This window comes from Neoarius graeffei, chromosome 16 (assembly GCF_027579695.1).
Source record: "Neoarius graeffei isolate fNeoGra1 chromosome 16, fNeoGra1.pri, whole genome shotgun sequence".
NCBI classification, from domain to species: domain Eukaryota; kingdom Metazoa; phylum Chordata; class Actinopteri; order Siluriformes; family Ariidae; genus Neoarius; species Neoarius graeffei.
In genome coordinates, this window is record NC_083584.1 from 64,757,068 (window position 1) to 64,778,876 (window position 21,809).

General features: G+C 42.0%; 1 protein-coding gene across 1 annotated transcript in view; it reads right to left on the reverse strand.

Annotated features, from left to right (window-relative positions):
• The window catches only part of lsamp (limbic system associated membrane protein), a 550,120-nt gene that overhangs the window by 34,064 nt on the left and 494,247 nt on the right, over nt 1–21,809 (reverse strand). The gene's annotated exons all lie outside the window — the stretch shown is intronic.

Consider the following 21,809-nt stretch of genomic DNA (forward strand, 5'->3'; position numbering starts at 1 on the left):
ACAAAGAGACAAACAGAGAGAGACAGACAGACAAAGACAGACAGCGATAGACAAAGAGACAGACAGAGACACAGAGAGAGACAAAGAGACAGAGAGAGAGACACAGAGAGAGACAGAGATAGACAAAGAGACAGACAGAGAGAGAGAGAGAGAGACAGACAGCATGAAATTAAATGAAATGAAAGAACACCTGGACTATTTTGTCTTTTTTTTTTATTATCCCATATATGAAGAGACTTTCTTTGGGAACCAGCTTCTCTCTCTCTCTCTCTCTCTCTTTGTGTGTGTCTGTGTGATTGGAGCTGCTCAGAATCACATCTCATATTCATTTAACATCATGCTAATGCAGAGCGTGAGCGCCATCACCGTGTGTGTGTGTGTGTGTGTGTGTGTGTGTGTGTGTGTGTGTGTGTGTGTGTAAGCGTGCAGAGTGAAGTGAGGAGTGAGGACTAATGTGGCGGAGCCAAGAGGGAGAAAATGGAGTGCCAAATTCATTTTCTTTTCAATCTCGGTAATCACCTCTTATTGTCACGTACAGGAGAAAAGAATCTGCAAAGAGGAAAAGAATATGTGACAATCTACGGGTACACACACACACACACACACACACACACACACACACACACACACACACACACACACATTTGTGAGCTCTCTCATTGACTTGTATATTACTGAAACCAATTAATCATAGTTATTTTTGCATCTTGGGGACCGACTGAATCTCAGAACTCATTGATTGATCCTCATAAAGGGCAAAGACCCCCCCCCCCCCCCCACACACACACACACAAACACACACGGTACATTCCACCCACCACCCACTCTTCAGCCTTAGAGCTGAATTTACAGAACTGCAAATATGCATTTTATATATAACGCTTTCTATATACGATAGAAATTCTGCCAATGTTGTCCTTCACAACCTCCTTTCAGCTCCAACATCCTTCTTCTCCACTCATTAACATCTCTATGGTTCATGGCATCAAAAAAATATTTTGTGATTTATTTTCTGAATTATTGCCTGCATAAGGTGAAAGTAACGAGAAAAACATGAAAACACTCTTAAAATATTTATCATCGCTGGACAGCGAAGGCTTCTTCCAGGCATCCAATAACTTTCTCTCCTTTCATTTGTATTTTCTTAAATTATTTTATGTTGCAACATATTATATTTGCCAGTGAAGAAAATAAACCTGCTTCTTAAGTCAGCATTTTCTATCCCTCCACTTTTCCGCAGTGTACTTGTGCTTAAAGGCAGTGGTCAAGACCTCTCAGATGCTTCAACTCGAGAAAGATCCAGAAACCTCAGAAGCGTGAACGACACATGGGTGATGTGAATAATCCGAACGCGAAGCTCAGAAAATCAACTTAAGTCTGTACGGAACCCAACTCTGAATATGAGGAACTTTCCCTGCACTAAAATAGGTCACTTTTCCCACTTTAGACTCTGAATACATATCCAATCTCTCGAAAATAAAATAAAATCCAAACTAAACTAACAATGTTCTTACATTACTTTGAGTCACTGCCAAGATGATAGCTAATGCCTCGCATTATCATAGACACAAACACAACATTTTCTTCAGTTCAACATGGAGTTCCTGTCCACAGCCATGACGCTTTTCATTTCTCGGAGCGTGGGAAGTCGGCACTGTGTTATGTATCTATTATATTTTAACATCTGGAGGAAAAATGGTGGATTTATTTATCAGATTAATTCTTACAGATGTTGCCGAGTTAAATGTGAGTGATGCAGGGTGTGATCTCATCAAGCGTGAACATGAGGGTGTGACAGCCAGCAGACCATACTTGCCAACCCTCCCAATTTTAGCCTCTGTCTCCCGTCTCCCAATCGTATTTGTTAAAAACTGGATAATCTCCCGGTTTGGGGAAATCCCTACTGCCAAGTTAAAAATACTCCCGATTATGTCCAATCAGAATCGTATGAGAAACACTACTGACGTCAACTGGTTTTTAACCAATCAACAAACAGAATGACAGTCACTACCATAATGTAGGATTCACCCAGGCTGTCCGACATTTTTTACAAGCAGTCATTCATCATGGCCATTAAACCCAATACCAAACGGCAAAAATATGAATGCAAATACCAGGTTGCATGGGAGAATGAATTTCCATGGATAAGCAAAGGTTCGACCAGCCAGTTACACATTTTAAGGTAAAGATACCTTAAATCAGAATATAATGGACATTTGAGTGTGAAATTAAACTAGTCTTCCGTACCATTTCAGAAACAAACTGTACAACTTCTAAAGTGTTTAGTGAAATTTTGCAGGACAGAGGATTTGTTTGGTGAGTGTATTTGAATAGTCTGGTCGTGTCTTAGTGCTATTTTGAATTTATGTTTGAAAGTTTTAAGTGAAAGTTTACAAGTGAATTATCTGGAAAGTGATTGATTTTGATCGAGTTTTGAGGTTTTAAGTGAAAGATTACTAGTGAGTGTATTTTGGTAATACAAAATTTTTGCATTCGAGTGAATTTCCTTGCGGAGTATATTTTGATAGTATGGTCGTATTTATAGTGCCATTTTTACATTTTGTTTGAAAAGTTTCAAAGTTTGCAAATGAGCAAATTCCTTTGCTGCATTCCGATAGGATTTTGATAGGATTTCTAGTGCTTTTAAAAAATTCTGTTGGAAAGTGTTTAGTGAGAGAGATGCATTTTAGTCGTACTAAGACAGTGCAGTATTTATTTAATTGAGTTCTTACTATTTTGGTTAAATCTTATTAAAATTTTATTTATATGATATTATAGTTCTCTGTATTTTTACATGAGCTTACAGACGGAAAACACATTTGATGCAATCCAATAATACTTTCGTTCACTGTGACTATTTTAAGAAATTATAAACATTCTTCTAAAGCATCACTTGTGTTATTTTCTGTGGGTCTCTGTATGTCTACAATATTCAGGCATGAGATTTTTCAGCTAAAAATCTGATTTAAGACTTCCCTTTCATTGTTATTATATTAAAATTCAAGACGAGTATTATTTCAGATTTTTCACTCTGAGCTCTCTCATGACTGATACATGAATCCCATAACCTATAGTAATTGATAGAACAATATCAACAATTCAAAAACTCTTTCATTGTATAAATTTCAAATGGTTTGCAATTAATTGGGATTCACTGTTTTTATCATTTCAACCGCGCATCAGACCCTCGTCCAATTGAAAATGTCGTTCACGCACTTCTCTCCATGCTCTTATGGAAGGCAGTCGCATTTCTCTCCCTCTCCTCTCCCTTATCTTCCCTGCTTTGCTCCTCTCGTCTCGTCTGTTTACTGTCTATACTGTACTTTTGAGAGACTCTCTCCGCACTGCTCTCCAAACTAAAAATCATGGAATTGATAAATTGGTCTCTCAGTGCAATTGACACAATTTTCTCGACGAGGAGCCTGGGTTCGGGGGAACCGGCCTGTCCTGCCGGAACATTCGCAGCTGGCTACACGATGGACGCGTGGGAGAAGTGGCGGGTCGTGTGCCTGGCGGTTCTTTCTGTGGAGGACATTGAAGACATTGGATTAGGCATTGCCCTGGTTTATCGAGGAAATCAGACAACGGTGACAGCTGTCCAAAGCCCCATAAAGCTGCCTGACATGATTGAAGCGGTGGGCAGAGCTGTCAGCACTTGGACTGTGGCTATTCAGAACTTGAACCGCAACATGGATAACATCATGGAGAAGCTTTTGGCTTTGCAAAGGAAAATGGATCGATTCGGAGACCAGAATGGACAAACAATGTAGTCGTGTAAAAGAATGCGTCTACTCGCCCCAAGACCAAACAATCCCAATCTTATCTGCTTTCGGCCCCCTCAGACAGCACTGGCCTCGGTCAAGGCTGTTGCTGGAACAACAACTCCCCCTGAAGATCACTGCAGTGAGACGCTCTTGCATTCCTTCCCCCACTTCCCACGGTCGCCGCTTTTTACCCCCAGTGTGACAAGCGGGTGCACGACCAGCACCGTCATGGCTGCAGGAACAGACAGCCGCTTGCTTGCACTGGGTTACCCCCCCTCCCCCCCCCCCCCCACCCCTGATCGCCCCCCTCAAGTCCCGAGTTTTCATGTTGTAAAGTGTACTTATTTTGTGCTTATGTGCTGAGGTGGTTTTTTTTTATGTTCCCACACTGTACTCCCCACAGGAGCATAGTGTGGGGGTTGCTTTTTCTCCTCCCCTCTCCTCATGTTACTCTGTATTTTTCTTTCCATCCCTGTCTTCCTGTCCTGTCTACTCCCCCTCTGTCAATTGTATGTATGTGTATATGTACGGACGGGTTGATGGCCAATTTCGCTGGTACTTGTGACTAGTGACAATAAAGGGTTCATTCATGAGAATTTTGAAAAGTTGGCAAGTATGGCAGACAATCTCATACACAAAAGGAAATAAACAAGGAAATTTGAAAAAAAAAAACCCTAAATTGATTTGTATTAATAAATATAGAAATAGATATAAATAAATAGCCAGGAAAAATAGCATGTATATATAATTTATAAACAAACAAATTAATTAGAAAATACCTTATATAAATAATAAAAAAATTAATCATCATAAAATAACAATTGTGAAAGAAGTCAGTTAGTAAATAAATGCAAGAAGTGACTTGAACATATCTGAATGGAACAATGCAAAAGTATGTTTTTGTCTTTTTTTTGTTAAATTTATCTTTAAAAACTACCAGCATTAAAAAAAAATCTGAAAGTGACTTGACTAAATGTAAAATACACAAAAAATTGCTATATAAACAATAACATTTATTTAATATATAAATTTATTTTGTCATAAAATTATACAAAAATAATAATTTGTATCAATCTAAATGCCTTTTTAAAAATATTTTGATTGATCACTTTCCAGACAACACAATTTTGAATCATTATTTATTTATTTATTTATTTATCTCTTTATTTATTATATTATTTACACCTGAGACAACTCTGTGTTTTTGACTTTTATATGAAAATGAAACCTTTCTGAATATTTCATCACAAATTGTTGTTTAAGAATATTAACCATGTTAGTTCACGCCTCTGCCTTTTATTTCTTATCTGTACTTCTTCCTGTCTAATCCGGCAGGCACACAGAACCGGGAACACAACTCTCTGGCGCAGTCAGGATATTTCTGTGCTGTGGAACAAACGCCTCACCTGAATGTGGATGATGAAACGTTTGTGTATGTGCTTGTGTGCAATGCATCACTGTGACACATAAACACATTCATAAATTACCACAAAGGAGCTTAGAGCAGCGCAAACCTATGAAGCAGTGCAGTGTAACAGCACATCCTGATAGGTGTGTGTGTGATTTAAACACACATTCATCTTCAGTGGAAAAAGCTCAGAGAGGAGGCGCATCACTTCCCACCTTCCTGCCTGTGAGTGTACCGGCAAAAACAAGCAGGAAAACGAATTTATACCAGAAATGGAAATCACCACAAATACAGTACAAGTCTGAATAGATTGGGGAGAGATGATAATGGAGAGAAAAGTGAAAATCACCCAGGTGCAATTCACACCTCTGGGGTCACCAGTACCTGAAGATACCGTAAAGCTGACACTGGACACTCCTTCTATTAAGGTTGAATAAACATCTCCTTACTGGAAACTTCAGCATATTAATGATTACACTTTCTCTCTCTCTCTCACACACACACACACACACACACACACACACACACACACACACAATATAATGCATAGAAATCAAGATCATATTCAATTTGAAACACAAACCTAATGTTTGAACTTAGGATGAGTTCAGAAATCGATATTTGGTGGAATAACCCTGACATTTAATCACAGCTTTTATGAGTCTTGGCATGCTCTCCACCAGTCCTTCATGTTGTTCTTGGGTGACTTTATGCCACTCCTGGTGCAAAAATTCAATTAGCTCAGCTTTCTTTGATGGCCTGTGACCATCCATCTTCATCTTAATCACATTCCAGAGGTTTTCAATAGGGTTCAGGTCTGGAGATTGGGCTGGCCATGACAGGGTCTTGATCTTGTGGTCGTCCATCCACACCCTGATTGACCTGGCTGTGTGACATGGAGCATTGTCCTGCTGGAAAACCCAATCCTCAGAGTTAGGGAATGTTGTCAGAGCAGATGGAAGCAAGTTTTCTTCCAGGATAACCTTGTACATGGCTTGATTCATGTGTCCTTCACAAACAAAAATCTGTCCCGTTCCAGCCTTGATGAAGCACCTCCAGATCATCACCGATCCTCCACCAAATTTTGCGAGACACGGTGGCTTGTCGGCCTCTCCAAGTCTTCATCTAACCAATAGATGACCAGGTTATGGGAAAAGCTGAAAATTGGATTCCACAGAGATGATGACCTTACTCCAGTCCTCTATGGTCCAATCCTTATGGTCTTTAGCAAACCTCAGCCTGGCTCTTCTTTACTTCTCATTGATGAAGGGCTTTTTTTTTCTAGCTTTGCATGACTTCAACCCCACCCGGAGGAGCCTGTTTCGAACTGTCCTGGCCGTGCACTTAACCCCAACTTCCATTTGCTATTCTGTTTGTAGGTTACTTGATGTCATGCTATGGTTGTTGAGTAACATTTGAAAGCATAGATGATCATCCCAGTAAGTGGAATGTCGTTTTCACCCTCTGCCAATCTGTAACTTTGTTGTCCCCAATGTCTGCTGCGTGACCTTGTTCTTATGAACTGCCGTCTTTGAGATTTTGAGGATGGAATTAACCAGATGCTCATTGTATCCCTCTGCCCGTAAAGACAGAATTGAAACCTTCATTTTCTCACTCAAAACTTTTCTTTTTAACCCTTTTGGCATGATGAATGGATATTTTTGTATTCCAATTAAATTTAAGGTCCTACGAGCACTGTTTTTGCCATCCAAACTGATCCTATAGCAAGAGGATAGTGATGACCACAGCAGTGGTTTTTATACTTTTTCTCATCAAATAAGATTTAGTTCAGGTGATCACCTCATCAGTACCTCATTAAGTAAAATGAGGTGTGTTTGTGGGTGGCACAGTGGTGTAGTGGTTAGCGCTGTCGCCTCACAGCAAGAAGGGCCAGGTTCGAGCCCCGTGGCTGGCGAGGGCCTTTAAGTGTGGAGTTTGCATGTTCTCCCCGTGTCCGCGTGGGTTTCCTCTGGGTGCTCCGGTTTCCCCCACAGTCCAAAGACATGCAGGTTAGGTTAACTGGTGACTCTAATGCCGCTTTTCCACTACAAACGCGGCTGAGTCGGGCTGAGCCGTGCCGTGCTGAGTCGGGGTTGAGCGGGGCTGTTGGAGTTGCATTTCGACTACAACCGCGCTGAACCGTGCTGGCTGGAAGTGGGTGGACACATTGGGTGGAGTTAGCGAAAGTGGGTGGACGTCAGGTGATGTCGTTAAGCAGCGCAAACAGTGACATCAGTGATCTTTTAAGCAGTAGTCTCACGACCCGAATAGTAAACAATAAACATGGGGGACATGGAGTCGTTAGTGTTGCTGGTCTTGGTGCTGTGGCTTGTTGTCACCGACAACGTGGACAGATACTGGCAAGAGCGTATAGATGAGGCGAGGCGCATAAGGCTTCAGAAATTCTCGTAATTCGTAATTCTTCTCCTTCCGGGTTTACGGTGTTTACAGATCCCAGCGCGCTCGCGGGGCGTGTGTGGGCATGTGAGGACACTCCTCCTCACCAATCAGTGCACAGGGGAGTGTCTGCTCACGCCCCCAACCTCACTCGGCTCACTTTGGCTCGCTTCAGCCCTACTCCAAAATGGTGCGAGTTTTAGGGGCTAAGCAGGGCTGAAGCGAGCTGAGTCGTGCTGGTTTTTGGTAGTCGAAACGCGAGCCGTGTTGGGCTGAAGTGAGCTGAAGCAAGCTGAAAAAGGGTAGTGGAAAAGGGCCATAAATTGAGCGTAGGTGTGAATGTGAGTGTGAATGGTTGTCTGTGTCTATGTGTCAGCCCTGTGATGACCTGGTGACTTGTCCAGGGTGTACCCCGCCTTTCGCCCGTAGTCAGCTGGGATAGGCTCCAGCTTGCCTGCGACCCTGTAGAACAGGACAAAGCGGCTAGAGATAATGAGATGAGATGAGCTTCATGAGGTAGTCGCCTGGAATGCTTCTCAATTAACAGGTGTGTCTTGTCAAAAATGGAATTTCTTGCCTTCTTAATGCATTTGACACCATCAACCAGTAAAGAGTAAATAATAAAAATACAGTAAATAGCCCTGTTCGACAACTATAGTAATCCATATTATGTCAAGAACCACTCAACTAAGTAAAGAGAAATAACAGTCAGTCATTACTTTAAAACAAAAAGTGTCTTTTAGTTAATTAAAATAAAGAAAAAACATCGAATTTGAAGGTGTTTCCAAACTTTTGACTGGTACTGTGTATATATATCTTCATGGATTCGCCCCTTCCTATCTCTGTGAGCTGATTCATTTGTACTGTCCCTCTCGCTCCCTCAGATCTTCTGTCTGTGGACTTCTGACTGTTCCACGTTTTAAACTGGCATCTATGGGTGGCAGATCTTTCAGTGTTGCTGCTCCTAAACTTTGGAACTCGTTACCACAATCGCTTTGTAACTGTTCTACTCTCTCTTCCTTCAAAGCTAACTTGAAAGCTTTTCTCTTTACCTCACACTACTCTTCCTAGTGTGGCTTTTTTTTTTGGTAACTCCTGTGTAAAGTGTCCTTGGGTTTGTGAAAGGTGCTATATAAATTGAACTTATTTTATATACATTATATATATATATTATTTATATATATATATATATATATATATATATATATATATATATATATATATACACACATTATATATTAGGGCTGTAACGATACACCCAACTCACGATTCGATTCGTATCGCGATTTTTGACCCACGATTCGATACGTCCACGATTTTTTTAAATGTCTTTTTAAAGTAGTAAATTTGACTTATTAACATTTACTTACTTACATTAACTATTTAATAAAAGATAATTCAGACCACTGCAGAGAATGAGTAATATGTATGCAAAAATGAACAAATGTATATCCAAAGACTGTTTTATTTCTCAAAATAATACTGTTGAGCCGGAAGCTCTGTTTTTTTCGGTTCTGAAAAAGTCATTTTTCCAAATCGTGTAAATCCGTTAAGATTTTTTTTTGGGGGGGGGGGGTGGCTCTCTCACTGTCTCACTCTCATAGGGCCAATGATTTTCTGTGATCGCGGAAAACAAATGGAAATTACGGAATTTTTATGGTGAAACATTGCTCGCGTGTCAAAATGTAACTGCCGCAGAAGGCTTCCGCCCAAGCAGACATGCCTTCAGTGTTGCCAGATATTGCTAACGTTTTCCACCCCAAAATATGTTCAAAACCAGCCAAAAAGCACCTAAACCTGCCCAATCTGGCAACACTGCATGCCTTTCCAGTCAAGTGATTGTGATTGGCTTGTGGCACACCAAGCCAGCCAATGAGCTGCTTGTTTACAGATTCGCTCCCCGCGTCGCAACCAGAATGGCGACCGCTTAAAAGAAATGAATGCTCTGCCAGTGGCGAGTGTGGACGATGCGTGACTCGCAGAAGATTGTCGCAGGTCGGCGAAGAAACGACTTACTAATAGATATAATAAATAAAAGTAATTTAAGTAAGTTTAAAATGTAATTTAAATAAAAAGTAAAGTATTCATAAATTGAAGTTTGGAAGCACCTCTGTTTTTGGGCTGAGGAGAAGTTTGAAAGGGTGTACCGCGATTCTGCCTTCTTGTATCGCGATACGGATCCTGGCTCTGCGTATCGCGATTTCGATACGCATATCGTTACAGCCCTAATTTTATATATATATATATATATATATATATATATATATATATATATATATATATATATATAAGCACACACACACACACACAATGGTGTCTGAAAGTTTGTGAACCCTTTAGAATTTTCTATATTTCTGCATAAATATGACCTAAAACATCATCAGATTTTCACACAAGTCCTAAAAGTAGATAAAGAGAACCCAGTTAAACAAATGAGACAAAAATATTATACTTGCTCATTTATTTATTAAGGAAAATGATCCAATATTATATATTTGTGAGTGGCAAAAGTATGTGAACCTTTGCTTTCAGTATCTGGTGTGACCCCCTTGTGCAGCAATAACTGCAACTAAACATTTCCGGTAACTGTTGATCAGTCCTGCACACCGGCTTGGAGGAATTTTAGCCCATTCCTCCATACAGAACAGCTTCAACTCTGGGATGTTGGTGGGTTTCCTCACATAAACTGCTCGCTTCAGGTCCTTCCACAACATTTCGATTGGATTAAGGTCAGGACTTTGACTTGGCCATTCCAAAACATTAACTTTATTCTTCTTTAACCATTCTTTGGTAGAACGACTTGTGTGCTTAGGGTCGTTGTCTTGCTGCATGACCCACCTTCTCTTGAGATTCAGTTCATGGACAGATGTCCTGACATTTTCCTTTAGAATTCGCTGGTACAATTCTGAATTCATTAATCCATCAATGATGGCAAGCTGTCCTGGCCCAGATGCAGCAAAACAGGCCCAAACCATGATACTACCACCACCATGTTTCACAGATGGGATAAGGTTCTTATGCTGGAATGCAGTGTTTTCCTTTCTCCAAACATAACGCTTCTCATTTAAACCAAAAAGTTCTATTTTGGTCTCATCCGTCCACAAAACATTTTTCCAATAGCCTTCTGGCTTGTCCACATGATCTTTAGCAAACTGCAGATGAGCAGCAATGTTCTTTTTGGAGAGCAGTGGCTTTCTCCTTGCAACCCTGCCATGTACACCATTGTTGTTCAGTGTTCTCCTGATGGTGGACTCATGAACATTAACATTAGCCAATGTAAGAGAGGCCTTCAGTTGCTTAGAAGTTACCCTGGGGTCCTTTGTGACCCTGCCGACTATTCCACGACTTGCTCTTGGAGTGATCTTTGTTGGTCGACCACTCCTGCGGAGGGTAACAATGGTCTTGAATTTCCTCCATTTGTACACAATCTGTCTGACTGTGGATTGGTGGAGTCCAAACTCTTTAGAGATGGTTTTGTAACCTTTTCCAGTCTGATGAGCATCAGCAACGCTTTTTCTGAGGTCCTCAGAAATCTCCTTTGTTCGTGCCATGATACACTTCCACAAACATGTGTTGTGAAGCTCAGACTTTGATAGATCCCTGTTCTTTAAATAAAACAGGGTGCCCACTCACACCTGATTGTCATCCCATTGATTGAAAACACCTGACTCTAATTTCACCTTCAAATGAACTGCTAATCCTAGAGGTTCACATACTTTTGCCACTCACAGATATGTAATATTGGATCATTTTCCTCAATAAATAAATGACCAAGTATAATATTTTTGTCTCATTTGTTTAACTGGGTTCTCTTGATCTACTTTTAGGGCTTGTGTGAAAATCTGATGTTTTAGGTCATATTTATGCAGAAATATAGAAAATTCTAAAGGGCTCACAAACTTTCAAGCTCCACCGTGTGTGTATATATATAAAATGAAACTATCCCACTAATTCAAAACATGTACAGTATAAGCAACAGCACCATGTTGAATTTCTGCTACAAGCTCCACCCTTTTTGATCCACAGTGTATACCATGCTTCTGTACTAGTATAGTCCACAAATATATGATTTGAGACAGCTGGCAACATGAACAACAGGTGGTTGGTGTGTGTGTGCACGTACACATGTGTGTGTGAGGGGAATGTGTTTGATAGATTCCGGCAGCAACACACACACACACACTTGCCAATTGTTCTCACTGGCTGCTTTCATTTATTTTAGAAAAATCACTCATGAGGGAGTTAAGAAGCATTTGAGAACAGGCAAGAGAACAAAAACTGAAGAAGCAGCCATGTTTTATTCACAAGCTTAATTTTCTAACTGTCGCGTCATAATAATCTCTCTTTATTTTTGTCGACGTGAATATTAATTCATTCAGGGGAAACGAGTCTCCGCAGCCTCAAAGCAGCGTTTTAGTTACTTTTGTCTTCATCTAATCCCGCGTGGCACAGCTGCTGTTTCAGAAATAAATTCAGTTCTTCTTTTAGCGCACTTCACACAAAAGCCTCGTTCCCTTCTCACACTTTCCTCCTCAAATAAACAGTGAAAAGAACTGAAGGGATTTGCTCGAGTCATTAAACAAAAAGAGGCTTGTTTGCTAGCATTCAGCTTCGAGTTATTTATTATTCACGCATTTTCATGTGTGTTGACTGAAATTAAAGTTAACTGATACAGTAAGAAAATGGCCTAACAGCACGAGACATGGCACATGTTTGAAGTCTTATTGGGACTGGATTAGTTTTATTAACTAAGTATCTAGCTGGGAGTTTAGCCTTGTCCGAATCGGTGATGATGGCGATATTTTTTATGGAATACTCTCGATGACATGTCTGTAAAGAGATACATTTTTGTGTTGTGTTCAAGGACGAATCCTTAGGGACGCTGCACGCTCACCTCATCTTGGCAGTATTAAGAACTTCAGATTTTGTCCATCAGATCAGAATTCTTCCCCAGCCTTGCGATATGTTCCTAACCCAAGACGTGCCCTGAAATTATAAAATTATAACAGCTAACTGCTGTGTCCCAAAGTGAACCATTCTGTGTGCTGGTGTTCTGAACCTCTGTACTCTTCACCTCTCTGATAAAGGCCTAAAACATCCCTGAGGTCCTTTTGATGGGCTTTTTGTATTTACTCCTGAGCTGTGGAGGAATACGGCCGACTTCACACACACAATCCTCTCTGTACTGCGGACCAAATCCCAACTCTCAGCACTTCAGGTATGAAATACATGAAGAGAAGAGGATGAAGCAGCTGCTCAGCCATATAAGGGTGTTTGATCACTGTGTGTATACAAGAGCGTGAGGTAAAGCAGATGTGTTACGGGCTGCAGTCTTGCATTTGCAAGTCAGCTAAAACATGCTAAATGATCCAATTCTATCTACCGTCAACTTCACATTGTGTCAGACTCCACTGGGGGAAAATAAATTCCTTTTGCTTTAACAGAACACACACACAGTACTTTGCAACATTCTTCGGCACCCTATTTTTTTTCATCCAAACTTTGTGAAAGATTTCTATTTTATGACTTCTAAATTGAGTCAACACATTACAAAAACATTTTCGAGTCCCAAACATTCGTATTTTTTCCAGCACAAAATTAAATGTTGCAGAAAAAAAAAAAGTTTGTATTTGGGCAGCATATTCCATAAGAGAGCACTTTCTTTTCATGAAGGCTGCTGGGTTTTGGTGCAAAATGAAGAAGTGAGTGTGACAGTCAAAGTGTCCAGAAGAACTGTGGCTGGTTCTGGAAGATGCTCAGTAAAACCTACAGCTCATTTCCACATAAAACTGCACTCACTGGACCTGAGACTGCTATTTTTTGTTTTAAAGCAAAGGGTCGTCTCACACCAAATAAATATTGACTTTGTTTCATTTATTATGGCTTACTGATTACTGCTCATAGTATTTTTTAAATGTAGAAACATTTAATTTAATTATTTTTAAGCCGTTTTTGGTCGACAGCATTTCTTTACCTGTGCCTAAGACTTTTGCACAGTACGCCCCTCCTAGTCCCTGGATGTCCAAAACACTTCACTCCTCCAGAATCGGTCTCCGTACAGTAGAGAGGAAGTGGAGAAAATCCAAGGCCCCTGCTGACCTATCCCGCTACTAGTTCCTTATCCCTCAGCTATAATAATCCCGGTGCTGAAGAAGTCTCCCGTCACCAGCCTGAATGACTACCGTCCTGTGGCCCTCACTCCGGTAATCATGAAGTGCTTCGAGAGACTAGTTCTTCAGCACATCAAGGACCACCTCCCCCCAGACTTCGACCCCTACCAGTTCGCATATCGTGCGAACAGATCCACAGAGGACGCCATTGCCGTAGCTCTACACTTTGTACTGAACCACCTGGAGCAGCAGCAGAGCTACGTCCGCATACTCTTTGTGGATTACAGTTCAGCTTTCAACACAATAATCCCGGACATCCTTATCAGTAAACTGGACACTCTCGGCCCCCCCCCCTCACATGTGCCTGGATAAAGGACTTTCTAACTAACCGGCCCCAGACTGTGAGACTTGGCCCCCACTTCTCCTCCACCCGCACGTTGAGCACTGTCTCTCCACAGGGCTGTGTGCTGAGCCCCCTCCTGTACTGCCTCTACACCCACGACTGTAGTCTGACCCACAACAACAACAACCTTATTGTCAAGTTTGCTGATGACACCACAGTGGTCGGACTCATCTCAAAGGGAGACGAGGCAGCCTACAGAGAGGAGGTCCTGAAGTTGGCAGCCTCGTGTTCAGAAAATAACCTCGCTCTGAACACCAAGAAAACCAAAGAGCTCATTATTGACTTCAGGAAGCACAGCACCGACCTAGCCCCCCTCTACATCAACAACGTGTATGTGGAGAGGGTCCACATCTTCCGGTTTCTTGGCGTCCTCATCTCCGCCGACATCTCCTGGTCAGCAAACATTACAGCAGTCATTAAGAAGGCTCAGCAGCGGCTACATTTCCTGAGAGTCCTCAGGAAGTACAACCTAAACTCCAACCTGCTGCTGACCTTCTACCGCTCATCCATCGAGAGCCTGCTGACGTACTGTATTACAGTATGGTATGGCAGCTGCACTGCTGTAGACAGGGAGAGGCTCCAGAGGGTAGTTAAGGCAGCACAGAAGGTCATTGGCTGCCCTCTCGCCTCCCTGATGGACATTTACACCTCCCGCTGCCTTAGCAGAGCTAAGAATATTATCAAGGACAGCTCCCACCCTGGCTTTGATCTGTTCGACCTGTTGCCCTCAGTGAGGCGCTACAGGTGCATCAGGACAAAGACAAATCGATTAAAAAACAGCTTCTTTCCAAAAGCCATAACCGCCCTGAACTCGGATATGCTCTGACTTTATAGTCTATTTATTTTACTATTTACTAATTTATAATGTGCAGTACTTTATAAGGTGACTCTCTCTATACAATACTTTTATAATGTGCAATACCTCACTCCAGGGCGGCACGGTGGTGTAGTGGTTAGCGCTGTCGCCTCACAATAAGGTCCGGGTTCGAGCCCCATGGCCGGCGAGGGCCTTTCTGTGCGGAGTTTGCATGTTCTCCCCGTGTCCGCGTGGGTTTCCTCCGGGTGCTCCGGTTTCCCCCACAGTCCAAAGACATGCAGGTTAGGTTAACTGGTGACTCTAAATTGACCGTAGGTATGAATGTGAGTGTGAATGGTTGTCTGTGTCTATGTGTCAGCCCTGTGATGACCTGGCGACTTGTCCAGGGTGTACCCGCCTTTCACCCGTAGTCAGCTGGGATAGGCTCCAGTTTGCCTGCGACCCTGTAGAACAGGATAAAGCGGCTAGAGATAATGAGATGAGAATACCTCACTCCATAATGTGAAACGCAACACATTCACCTCAGGACTGTGCACCTTACACACAACACATACACCTCAGGACTGTGCACCTTACACACAACACATACACCTCAGGACTGTGCACCTTACCTTACTTTGCAATACTTCATAATGTGTAATATTTTATCTTATAATGTGACTCTCTAGTGCAATAATTTATAATGTGACTGTCTCTGTGCAATACTTTATATGTGCAATACCTCACTCCATAATGTGTAACACAACACATACACCTCAGACTGTGCACCTTACCCCCTTACACCCCCTCCTTTCTCTCTCTCTCTCTCTCTCTCTCTCTCTCAACACGCTGTTTGCACTGTTATTGGAGATGCTTTAATCTCATTGTACATGTGTATAGTGACAATAAAGGTATTCTATTCTATTCTATTCTATTCTATTCTATTCTATTCTCATTGCTGAGTTCTCATTGGTGCTAGCTTACCAGGCTTTCAAGGGGTGAGGGACAGCATACCTCCAGAGTCTGATCCACCCCTACACCCCAGCCAGATCCCTACACTCTGCTACTACTGGTTGCCTTCTCTCTGCTCCTGCCCAGCCCGCTCAAGACTGCTGTCTGTCCTGGTCTGCCGTTAATGGAATGACCTTCCCATTGAGGTCAGAACTGTTGACTCCCTGACCACCTTCAAACACAGACTGAAGACACCTCTTCAGGCTGCACCTCTCCCCTTCTTCCCTGCCCACTGTGTAACTGCGTTTCGGTCTAGACCAAACCAGGCTGTGTACCGTCTAGCCTGGGGTTAGCCATTTGAGTTCTATTTAGTTATACTTTATATGGTTGGTTTGTTTCCTTGGCTGTTTGAGTATTGGTATTTCAACAGCATATTACACTTAGTATTGCTGTCACTTGTTCAGCTGGCACTAGAACTTTCTTGTCTAGAAGGTCAGCACTTCATGTACCTGACTTTTGCACTTGTTGTATGTCGCTCTGGATAAGAGCGTCTGCTAAATGCCATGCATACAATAAAATACAAATAAATAAACTCCTTGCATTGTGGTGCGAATTGCGAATGCTGCCACTGTCTCAAAAGAATGTATTCAGAGTGACAGGTTACGCATTGTTCTTCAATTCTCGTCAGCTAGTTTAGTGATGTATGCTCGCTCACAGAGGCTGATCGAAGGCGTACTAGTTTTCAGACACTCCTCAAACATGAGTTGAGGAGTTCAGACACTCCTCAAACCAGAGTTGAACATGACGGAGGCGGGGGGAACCTCCCAGACACTGCTGCATCCTCAAGCCAAGAAAACATCAGTTTTGATGGACATGAGCTTCCATGCTGTGCACTCTCAGTTTCAGCAGGACGACCTCCAGGGCATCTGTATGAGTGTATTTGAAGAAGTAGTGTCCTAAAATAGTATAATACGATTAAGAAAATGAATCAGCAGCTTCTGACAAATTCCTAGTGCTGTGATATATTTAATAATAATTAGCATGTAAATGAAGGGCTTAATAGAGGTGCTATTATTAAAAACACGCACAAATTAAACACAATCTAACAGCGGGAGAAATGTGTTAGGCTTAAAGTGAAAACCAACCAACAACTGTTTCTTTTCTTCTGTCTTTCTAACCCAGACTGTTCCCTGCTCATTTTCCTCCTCTCTTTCTGTGTGTGTGTGCGTGTGTGTGTTCTCATTCTATGGCCCTCTGGAGCCCTGGTGTTTGCATTCGGCCTTAATTACTCTCCAGTGCCTTTTTCGTGTCCTAATTAAGGGATGATTAAGTGGCTGACTTCAAAGGCAGTGTAGTCACCTGACCTGTGGATCAGATGCCAGGCTGCATGCCAAAACATGACCACGTTCTCACCAAATCGTTATCGTCTCACTAAGGTACAGATGGCTGCAGAACCATTCTTATATCTATATTCAGATTTGACTCATATCTACTTGAAAGTTTGTGAACCCTTTAGAATTTTCTAGATTTCTGCATAAATATGACCTAAAACATCATCAGATTTTCACACAAGTCCTAAAAGTAGATAAAGAGAACCCAGTTAAACAAATGAGACAAAAATATTATACTTGGTCATTTATATATTGAGGAAAATGATCCAATATTACGGGCGGCACGGTGGTGTAGTGGTTAGCGCTGTCGGCTCACAGCAAGAAGGTCCTGGGTTCGAGCCCCGGGGCCGGCGAGGGCCTTTCTGTGTGGAGTTTGCATGTTCTCCCCGTGTCCGCGTGGGTTTCCTCCGGGTGCTCCGGTTTCCCCCACAGTCCAAAGACATGCAGGTTAGGTTAACTGGTGACTCTAAATTGACCGTAGGTGTGAATGTGAGTGTGAATGGTTGTCTGTGTCTATGTGTCAGCCCTGTGATGACCTGGCGACTTGTCCAGGGTGTACCCCGCCTTTCGCCCGTAGTCAGCTGGGATAGGCTGATATGAGATAGGCTGAGATGATATGAGATGACCAGATATGAGATAGGCTCCAGCTTGCCTGCGACCCTGTAGAAGGATAAAGCGGCTAGAGATAATGAGATGAGATGAGATCCAATATTACATATCTGTGAGTGGCAAAGGTATGTGAACCTCTAGGATTAGCAGTTCATTTGAAGGTGAAATTAGAGTCAGGTGTTTTCAATCAATGGGATGACAATCAGGTGTGAGTGGGCACCCTGCACGAACAAAGGAGATTTCTGAGGACCTCAGAAAAAGAGTTGTTGATGCTCATCAGGCTGGAAAACGTAAAATAGAACTTTTTGGTTTAATTGAGAAGTGTTATGTTTGAAAGGAACATAAAGACACTGCATTCCAGCATAAGAACCTTATCCAATCTGTGAAACATGGTGGCGGTAGTATCATGGTTTGGACCTGTTTTGCTGCATCTGGGCCAGGATGGCTTGCCATCATTGATGGAAGAATGAATTCTGAATTATAGCGGAGCTCCCGAGTGGAGCACCATACCTAAGAAAAAATGGTAAACCCATCGAGTCGATTTTTTGTGGTTTGTCCATGTATGTACCGTATACCACCAGTCATACACACCGCCTAGTGGCCAGTGTTAGTAATTACTAGTCATAAACACCGCCTCGTGGCCAGTGTTAGTAATTACCAGTCATACACACCACCTAGTGGCCAGTGGTAGTAATTACCAGTCATACACACCGCCTAGTCGCCAGTGTTAGTAATTAACAGTCTTGCACACTGCCTAGTGGCCAGTGTTAGTAATTACCAGTCATGCACACCGCCTAGTGGCCAGTGTTAGTAATTACCAGTCATACACACCGCCTAGTGGCCAGTGTTAGTAATTACCAGTCACACACACCGCCTAGTGGCCAGTGGTAGTAATTACCACTCTACACACTGCCTAGTGGCCACTGTTAGTAATTACCAGTCATACACACCGCCTAGTGGCCAGTGTTGGTAATTACCAGTCATGCACACCGCCTAGTGGCCAGTGTTAGTAATTACCAGTCATGCACACCACCTAGTGGCCAGTGTTAGTAATTACCACTCATACACACCACCTAGTGGCCAGTGTTAGTAATTACCAGTTGTACACACTGCCTAGTGGCCAGTGTTAGTAATTGCAGTCATACACACTGCCTAGTGGCCAGTGTTAGTAATTACAGTCGTACACACCGCCTCGTGGCCAGTGTTAGTAATTACCAGTCATACACACCGCCTAGTGGCCAGTGTTAGTAATTACCAGTCATACACACCGCCTAGTGGCCAGTGTTATTAATTACCAGTCATACACACTGCCTAGTGGCCAGTGTTAGTAATTACCAGTCATACACGCCGCCTAGTGGCCAGTGTTAGTATTTACCAGTCATACACACCGCCTAGTGGCCAGTGTTAGTAATTACCAGTCATACACACCGCCTCGTGGCCAGTGTTAGCCAGTAAAGAAATAAAACAAAAGAGACTGGCAATGATATAAGAAAATTCTACAACCCAGAAACAGATGGGAGCTCCGCTTTTAGGCAGTGCCTAAATCTATATATTACCAGCGAATTCTAAAGGAAAATGTCAGGACATTTGTTCATGAACTGAATCTCAAGAGAAGGTGGGTCATGCAGCAAGACAACGACCCTAAGCACACAAGTCGTTCTACCAAAGAATGGTTAAAGAAGCATAAAGTTACTGTTTTGGAATGGCCAAGTCAAAGTCCTGACCTTAATCCAATGGAAATGTTGTGGAAGGACCTGAAGCGAGCAGTTCATGTGAGGAAACCCACCAACATCCCAGAGTTGAAGCTGTTCTGTATGGAGGAATGGGCTAAAATTCCTCCAAGCCAGTGTGCAGGACTGATCAACAGTTACCGCAAACGTTTAGTTGCACTTATTGCTGCACAAGGGGGTCACACCAGATACTGAAAGCAAAGGTTCACATACTTTTGCCACTCACAGATATGTAATATTGGATCATTTTCCTCAATAAATAAATGACCACGTATAATATTTTTTTTTCATTTGTTTAACTGGGTTCTCTTTATCTACTTTTAGGACTTGTGTGAAAATCAGATGTTTTAGGTCATATTTATGCAGAAATCTAGAAAATTCTATAGGGTTCACAAACTTTCAAGCACCACTGTACATTAATTTTTGTACTAATTTTTTTGCAAGAGTGTCACACCTACGCGCCTTGATGCATGCATCAGATAAACTCTCGGGCATGCTCCGGACAGCACGCATGTGCCAAGCGGACTCTTGCACATACCATAAACGACTCGCACCTGCACAGGATTAAGGTGCAATCAGTGCGCTGACATAAAAACTGTGAAAACATACTTCTCATCTCATCTCATTATCTCTAGCCGCTTTATCCTTCTACAGGGTCGCAGGCAAGCTGGAGCCTATCCCAGCTGACTACGGGCGAAAGGCGGAGTACACCCTGGACAAGTCGCCAGGTCATCACAGGGCTGACACATAGACACAGACAACCATTCACACTCACACCTACGGTCAATTTAGAGTCACCAGTTAACCTAACCTGCATGTCTTTGGACTGTGGGGGAAACCGGAGCACCCGGAGGAAACCCACGCGGACACAGGGAGAACATGCAAACTCCACACAGAAAAGCCCTCGCTGGCCCCGGGGCTCGAACCCAGGACCTTCTTGCTGTGAGGCGACAGCGCTAACCACTACACCACCGTGCCGCCCGAAAACATACTTAGTTTGCAAAGTATTGAGTTGTGTTCTGTGTTGGGCAAGCTATATGGAAAATGTAGTGAGCTAAGCTACCAGTTACTCTGCAATAAATGAAGCTTCGCTACACAGAAGCTAGCACCCAGAAAAATGTAGTAAGCTAAGTTATACAAACACAGCAAAAGTAGTTCACTACATGAGAAGCTACTTTAAGTTGAACCAACTTTAAGCCTAGTCAATTTTATTGTGGTTATCAATATACCTCCCACTTTAATTACCGTATTTTCTGGACTATAAGCTGCTACTTTTTTCCTAACTTTTGAACCATACGGCTTATACAAAGGTGCGGCTATTCTGTGGATTTTTCTTCCACCGCTAGGGGTGCTCTAACCAGAAGTAGAATCAAAAATAAGATAGACGAAAAATCAATGCAAAGAAGAATTAGCAGATCTTTAGCAGATAGAACACGCACGACAAATTACTAACTGGTAATTATTTTCAAATCCAGCGAAGATGATTAAAGTGACTTGTGGTTTCAAACACAGGAGAAATGAAGGTAAATAAATACCAGTTATTTTCTCTTGGTTCTGTTCCGTTTTAATCAGCAAAGTTGCTGCCGTGTTAAAAGGCACTGTTCGGAAAGAATCTGTTCAGGTACATACATGTACATTTACAGTACAAAATCGTTCTGTACATGCAGTAAATATCTAATTTTTCAACATAGATATCTGCGGCTTATAGCCCGGTGCGGCTTGTATATCTTTTTTTAAATTTTTTTTTTAAAATAGAGCGGATGCGGCTTATATACAGGTGCACTCTATAGTCCAGAAAATACGGTAAATCCAAGACAAAAGACTGTTGTAATGCATTTAATTTCTTTATTAGGACTGCCCTTAACAAAGAAACATTTTCCAAGAAGGTCAAACAATGCCTGGAGTAATAATGTAGGCTAACTATAAACACAACTGGAGAGGTCAAGCCATCCATTATATCAAAAATAATTTCACTGTGAAATAAAGCTCCTCTTAAAATAAAAAGGCTTACCTCATTTTTCAAAATATTGACTTGATTTACAAATTAACCAGTTACTATACTATGACATAAAAACTCATCTTGAAAGAAAAAAGGAACATAAAACATATTTGGTTAACAAAGTAACCAGTTACTAAATTAATACAAACAGTAAAATTGAAAAAAGTCTTCTAAATAACATTTTGTATGTGTGAGGGAGTGAGGGCAGTACCGGTATGTGGGCTAACTCATCTCACAAGATGTGTTTATAT